The following is a 7,439-nucleotide window of genomic DNA, read 5'->3' as shown; positions in this document are numbered from 1 at the left end:
CAGCCAAAGCTACATAGAGAAACCCCGACTTGAGGAAAAAAAAAAAAAAAAAAAAAGCAAAGCAAACCAAACCAACCAAACAAACAAAAAAATCAGAGTGATCTACTCTTAGTAACAACACCACACCTGAAAGCTCTAGAACAAAAAGATTAAAAAAAAAAAAAAAGAAAGAAACATCCAAAGGACATCAAAAAATAATCAAACACAGGACTGATATCAATTAACTAGAAACAACTACAAAAAAAATAAAACAAAAAGTTGATTCCTTGAGAAAATCAATAAGATCGACAAACTCATAGCCAAAGTAACTAAAAAGCATAGAGAGAAGATCTAAATTCACAAAATTGGAGAAATAAAGGGCAACATAATAACGGAGTCTAAGGAAATCCACAGAATTATAAGGACATACTTTAAAAACTTTTATCCTTTTAAATCTAAAAAAAAAGAATAATTTTCTGGATGTATATTGGCTACCAAAGTTAAATCAAGATTAGATAAGCAATTTAAACAGAACCATAACTACTAGTGAAATGCATCTTTAATAAAGCCAACCAAAGAGAGCCCAGGGCCAGGTGGTTTTAACACAGAATTCTACCAGACTTTCAAAGAAGAGTTAATGCCAATACTCCTCAAATTATTCCACAAAATAGAAATAGAAGAAATATTGTCCAATTCATTTTATAAGGCTAGAGTTACCTGATGTCCAAACCATAGAAAGACACAACAAAGAAAGAATTACAGACCAAATATCCCTATGAACAGAGACAAAAAAATATTCAATAAAATACTTACAAACTGAATCTAAGAACACATTAAAAAGATCATCCAACAAGATCAGGTAGGCTTCATACCAGAGATGCATGGATGACTCAACATAATTCAAATTGATAAATGTAACCCACCATATAAATAGGCTGAAAACCAAAAACTGCATGATCGTTTAATTGAATGCAGAAATAATGTGGAGTGAGGGGAACACTCATCCATTGCTGGTGGGACTGCAAAGCCATTATGGAAATCAGGGTGGTGGTTTCTCAGAAAGCTGGGGATAGATCTACCTCAAGATCCTGCTATACCACTCTTGGCATACACCCAAAGGATTCTACATCCTATTACAAAACATGCTTGTTCAACTATGTTCATTGCTACTCCATTAATAACAACCAGAAATTGGAAAAGGCCTAGATGTTTATCAATGGATGAATAGATAAATAATATGTAATACATTTACACAATGAAATATTAACTGCTTAAAAAAATGAGACCACAAAATTCCCAGGTAAGCTAAAAAAAAAAAAAAAATTAGAATGAGTGAAGTAACACAGGCCCAGAACACAAATATGGTACATACACAAATAATACATGGGTATTATCTGTTAAGCCTTTGCTATAATCTATATAACCACAGAGATTATGTATAGAGTAAGGAAATGGGGGGACAGTTCTCTCTAAGAAGGAGAGAAGCCTTTACAGGAATAGATTTTGTAGCATTCATGGTCCTGGAAGGTACTATGCACACTACAAAAAGGAGAAAGCTTGCACCAACCCATCTGCGGCCCCTTCAAGCCATAATGATGACCTGCCTGCAAACTGTGATACTGCAATAGTGGCACAAAGGCCGTGCGAGTAACCAGCTGCCATCTGATTAATTTAAGGCCCACTCCATAAAATGGAACTCATCCCTGACACTGCTCAAGTAGCCAAGAACAGGAAACCAGACATTCCAGGGACCTACGGGAAAAATTAGTGTAGCCATAAAATGGCTCCTAACAACATTCTGCTATACTCCTAGCGTTTGCCCAGCCATCATCAGCATCATCTTCTTCCTGCAGTGGGCACAGAGAGCCTCATCTGGACAATGTTTAGAGAGTGAGCAGCCTTGAAAATAATACTAAATGTAATGTCTCCATCAAATCCCTCCCCTTATAACTCAGGGAATCTTGGAGAAGGGGAGCCAGAAAGATTGTAAGAGCCAGAAGGGATGGAGGATACTAAGGAATCCAGACCGTCTGAATACAGCAAGGCCATTATACATGAGCTCACAGAGAATGTGGCAGCATACACACGGTCTGCGCCAGATAAGTGTGAGCATTGGGAGGAGACATGGAGACAAGCCCTCATTCCTAACACAGAAGCTGTGTCCAACTGATAACCACTCACAAACGAAAACTCAGTTCTCTCCTACAGTCTTATTGAGGAAACGAACCACACTTCAAGCCAGCAATAGACAGCCAAAACAAGATGAAGTTTGGAGGTTCTTTGTACTACAAGATTTTGACAGGACTTTTTTTTTTTTTTTAAGCCTTACATATCCTTTGCATATATAGGATGGCTTCCAATTTTTGTGTTTTAAAGGACTCCTGTGTGTACAAAACATCCTGTGTTTCTGCATCTACATGTATATGTCATGCTGCTTCTTGGCTCTTTTTCTTCTGTTTGTTTATATCTTGTCTATTTTATTATTATTATTATTATTTAAATGCCTGTTTGTTTTCTAAGAAAATATAGAAAGGGTGTGAATTCCAGTGGGAGGGGAGAAGGGAAACCATATCAGAATATATTGTATAAGAAAGACCTATATTCTTTCTTTTTTTATTTTTAAAATATTTATTTATTTGCCCTCTAGCTTCACTTAATCTTATTTGAGCATGGGCTCACTGCCACATAACAGCAAGTGAGACGGAAGACAAGGGCAGAGAGGGTTTCATTGTTCTTAGTGAAACGTTATTCAGGTCTGGGACCTTCAGAGAAGTTCTAGTCTGTTTCCTAATCTCAGCATATTTTCAGCAGACATTTATTCCAATGAAGCACTCCACCCGCAAACACCTAGTGTGCTGGTCTCCATTACTCCTGTCTGAAAGTTCTTATTTTTCGAGAAAAGCAATGCACCTTATTATCTATTCTCTTCAACTCCTTAAAGGCTTCCACAGGTTCCAGCAAATTCACATGGTCAGACCTATTTTTCGGAGTTGCTCTTGAGGCCTTGCTAGAGTCATCATCAGGCCACCTCACCAGTGCTTTGTATCTCTCTATAATCCTGAAGCCAATAGCACTCTGTAGCTTGCGAAAGCACGTAGGGCAAAGGTTTAAAGGGCGCTGGTCAGATTCCTCCCAGTGATTGGATCCTTGTATTAAGCACGCAAGCCACTGGCAGTGTCACAGTCCAAATATGTGTCTGATCTCACGGTTAAAGTCTTACAGGATTGCCGGAGCAAAATACCAGTGATTTCAGGACTGTAATAGTTATCAAAAATGGAATAGTCACTGGAAGATGTTTGCGATGGAGTCTTCACTCTGCCTTCATATTGGAAACCCTTGCTGTACCTGGCAAAGCTGAAGATCCCCACACCATCTGTCAAAGAGGCTTGTCCAAAGACAAAATTACAAAGTCCCGTGGGTAAAGACAGATCATGGTCGTCCCCATGATGCAGAAGGCATCTTTGGGTCTCTTCTTTTTCAAGAACGCCAGGATATGCCCTGCATGAATTTCTAGGTTTTGTGTGTGCTCATACACTCTAAAGAAACACTTTGTTGCAGAGACTGAAATTGGTTCTAAGAACTTCACCATCAAAACATAGAAACATGCTTCACAGCAGTCCTTGAACCATTTCATATGCTCTACACTGATCACTCTGGTGTTACCTGGAGAGCTAATGGACTGTATATAGATAATGCGTTTTTCTGGACAAGGCACCTTTCTGTAGGGATCAGTGAAAAACTGTTCAAAGTCTTAGGGAACCTCAGGGTGGATCCTCAGGGTGGATCACCTCCATCCAGTCTGACTGTGAATGCACGTTAATGGGTCCAAACAGATTACTGAATGGGTGGAAGGCTTCATTCATTAAACGATATTCCCCAGCACCTAATTTCTCATACTGTGACACAAGCACCGGTCTACACAGTGAGTTCCAGGTTAGTCAGGGATATACAGTGAGATCCTGACTCAAACAAACAAACAAACAAACAAAAACTGACAGACATATGGGTAGACAAACTGTTCTGACATTTGCTTTGTAGATAGCAACTTATGTTGTTTTTTTTTCTGATCCAGCCTCATGATCTTATCTTGTTATGAATTTGACAGAATATTCTAAGAAGATAGTTTGTTCTTGAAATATGTTTTTCACATCGTTAGTGATGCTCACCAATTTTCTCCTCTGTTAGTCTTTTTTCCAGTTTTAGTTAGTCCCATGGTTTTAATTTTTTTTTCTTTTTATAAGAGTTATTCATTGCATCCAGGTGATGATGGCACACGCCCTCAATCCTACCATTTGGGAGGCAGAGACTAGCAGATCTCTGTGAGTTTGAGGCCAGACAGCCAGAGATCCAGGACAGCCAGAACTACTCATTGGTATTCCCTGGCCCATGGCTTCTTGGATCTCTCTTTATTCCAGCCATCCCAAACTAGGTAAGAAGTGAGACCTCTGCTCTTGGGGTATTTGGAATATAATCTTACCATCTTTAACAGATCATGGCAGAATGTAACAAGACCCATCAGCATGGAAAGAAATGATTCCAGAGGCAGAGAAAGAGAATTTGATTATACGACACTGAAGATTACTCTTCTGCCTACCTGAAAACATATCAAAGTGGTATAGTCACGGTTTCAATTTTTTTTTTTTTTTAGATTTTGGTTTACCAATTTTATATGTGTGAGTATTTTGCCTGTGTGTGTGTATGTATACCTAATGCATGCCTGTCTGAGACAATGAGAAGGTGGTATCTAATTCCCTGGAACTGGAGTTACTAATGGTTGTGAGCCAACATGTGGGTGCTAGGAACAGAACCCATGTTCTCTGCAAAAGTGTAGACAAAGCTCTTAACCAGTGAGCTATCTCTCAAGCTCCCATCAGACTTCTTTTTTAATTCTATCACAGCTAAAGGTAACTACTACATTCCTTATTTGAAGATGAGGCCATGGGAAGTTTTAGCATTTGATCTACAACACGGAGATGAAGTGGAGGCACTTGTCCTACAAAATAACTAACTAGGCTCTCTTGCCTTTCTCTCACCACATCTGAATGTATGGGCTGGTGGTCAGAAACCACGATGAACTTTCTAAAGAGATCTTGTGCCTCAAATCATCTGGTCCGTTGTAAAGATGAACACAAAGCAGTTTAGACACACTTGCTTCTGGGAACAATAAAGACATATTTGAAGGGCACTCCCAAGGACAAGAGAATAAGGACCTATGACACATGAGCACTAAACATTACCCTAGTAACTAAAGTAACCAGATCTGAGCAGGAAGTTACAGCAGATAACACCACTCTTATCACTGGTAATTACTGCCCTTACAGTTTTAACACCTGGCTGCTACAGAAGAAAGTCTAGGTGGCAATTTTAGCACCATAGTCAGCATCAGAGAGGAATAGAACTGGGCAGTAGACTGATTGTTTTTTTAAACTTGTGAGGAAAAATAAATTAAAGGTAATATTCACAGGCAGAATTTCAAGGAACATGATTTAATTTTGGTCTGTTTGGGGAACCCTCTCTTAAAGATATTTCTATGGCCAGTGGAGGATTAACAAGAAATGACTTGGAGATTAGTGATAGAGGTGACAGTCATTAAGCTCAAAGGACCTTCCAAATTCTAGGTTGTTCGGAGCTCCAGCAATCATTCAGCTATTGTTCCATTGGAAGCAATGAGGAACGTATACCTGGTAAAACTGGGAGAACGCAGTATTCAGCAAGTCCACTGCCTATTAGAATAGGCTAAAATAAACTGGCAGCGTCGACTTTTCAGGGACCTAACTTTAAGCCTCAGGCTGCATTCTTTCTGCAAGAGCGCCACCAAGTGGTTGTCTTCTTGGGAAGAAAAGTCACAGAAAATCATTCTAAGGCCCCAGGAAACATCGACAGAAGGGGAGACCGGAGCATCCTTCACCCACAGAGATTCAGAAGTTTGAGCAACACACCTGCTTTTCTTTATACTTGTTTGTAGTGAACTTCTTGTTCTCACTTGAACTATGCTTGCACTTTGACCCCATGACGCAGACGTTTTGAATCCTCCATTCTCTCTCAGTCAGTCCCTTTCATTTTACCCTGTGCAACTCCAGATACGGGTGTCCTCTACGTAAATCATGTTTTTAATGCTACTTTCAGTTCTTGGTGAAGCTATCCTGTCCTCCTGCAGCTGAGTTCGGAGTTCCTAAAAGAACATTACATCGCTATGCAATTGATTCAACTAAACAGTTGCTTTGTGAACAGGGCGGGCTCTTAGTTGCCATCTGCGGATGTTGATCAACTGATAGTGGATATTTCAACCCTTTTCCTCTGTTCTCCAGGCTTCTGCCTACCATAAACTACTTACACTCAACCAATAGATTTACTTTCTCAGCCTATAGATAAGACAGAATTTCATTTCCTGTCTATGTAATGAGTTTTCTAAATCATTCACACACACACCCCCTCTATCCTCTGTTTTGTCTGATCTGTTGTTGTTATCTTCTTGTAGCCAGGCTAGTCTACAGCTCATTATGAGGCTGAGGTTGACCTTGACCTCCTAATGTTCCTTCCTTCACCCACCAAGAGCTGAGATTAGAGGTGTGTTTGAACAAGGCTGGCTTTCTGGGGGCTCGGAGATGCACAGCCTCAACTTCTGTCGCTGTTATACATCACAAGTTATGCCGTCTGACAATCCTTTTTTCTCAGTCTTAGGTAGAATTTTACACTTGAACATTCAATAATTATGGTGTTTATAAAAATGAGCTTTCTCCTTTTCCCCTTCCCTGCTCATCTGCTTAAATGCAGATTTTAACAAAAGCCATAGCTCTCACCAGTCACACAATCCACTTCTCTGAAAATCTTCCAGGATAGTCCTCACTTACCCATAAACTCTCACCAGTCACTGCCCCTCGAAGCATCTGCTCTCCAGATAAGTCTTGCTTTCCTGTGCTTGTAATGTCCAACTGCTATGTCGGTGTGCAGGCAATTCAACTGGCCTGCCCTCGGAGACCTTTAAGATCCTGACAACATCCTATGTCACCACCTGTGTCCTATGTCATCACCTACACCAGGTGCTCGGGGTACACCCCCCCTGCTATCCCACCGTTCCTCTCTCTGTGCCTGTCTCTCTGATTCTCTCTCTCCCCGACACGCAGTCTTCTCTTATGCTCTCCCACACAGTCTGTCTCTCTCCCTCTCTCCCTCCTTCCACAAAAAAATGTCTTTCCTTGTATTAAATATGTTTGCAGAGGATTCCTTAAACGTAACACCAACTGCCCCACACTTTGGTGTACTACATTTGAAAGCCCTCCGCACTTGTTTGTTTGTTTGTTTGTTTGTTTGTGTGTGGGTGGGTATGCATACATGTGTAAAGGCACATGTGCTTTGGCACGCTTGTTAAGGTCAGAGGTAAATCCCACTGTTTGACCACTAGGGGTCAAACGTGGGTGGTCAGGCTTGGCACGGACGTGGGTGGTCAGGCTTGGCACGGA

At 40.5% G+C, this 7,439-nt stretch overlaps 1 pseudogene; it reads right to left on the bottom strand.

Moving 5' to 3' along the window:
- Positions 1-2,864: 2,864 nt before the first annotated feature.
- On the bottom strand, positions 2,865-3,838 carry LOC129683458 (archaemetzincin-2-like; annotated as a pseudogene).
- Between the last annotated feature and the right edge of the window lie 3,601 nt (positions 3,839-7,439).

This window comes from Psammomys obesus, unplaced genomic scaffold (genome assembly GCF_907164565.1).
Source record: "Psammomys obesus unplaced genomic scaffold, mPsaObe1.curated_primary_1811, whole genome shotgun sequence".
In the NCBI taxonomy this organism is placed as follows: domain Eukaryota; kingdom Metazoa; phylum Chordata; class Mammalia; order Rodentia; family Muridae; genus Psammomys; species Psammomys obesus.
The sequence above is the reverse complement of the archived record's forward strand: the minus strand, read 5'-3'. Positions and strand labels throughout refer to the sequence as shown.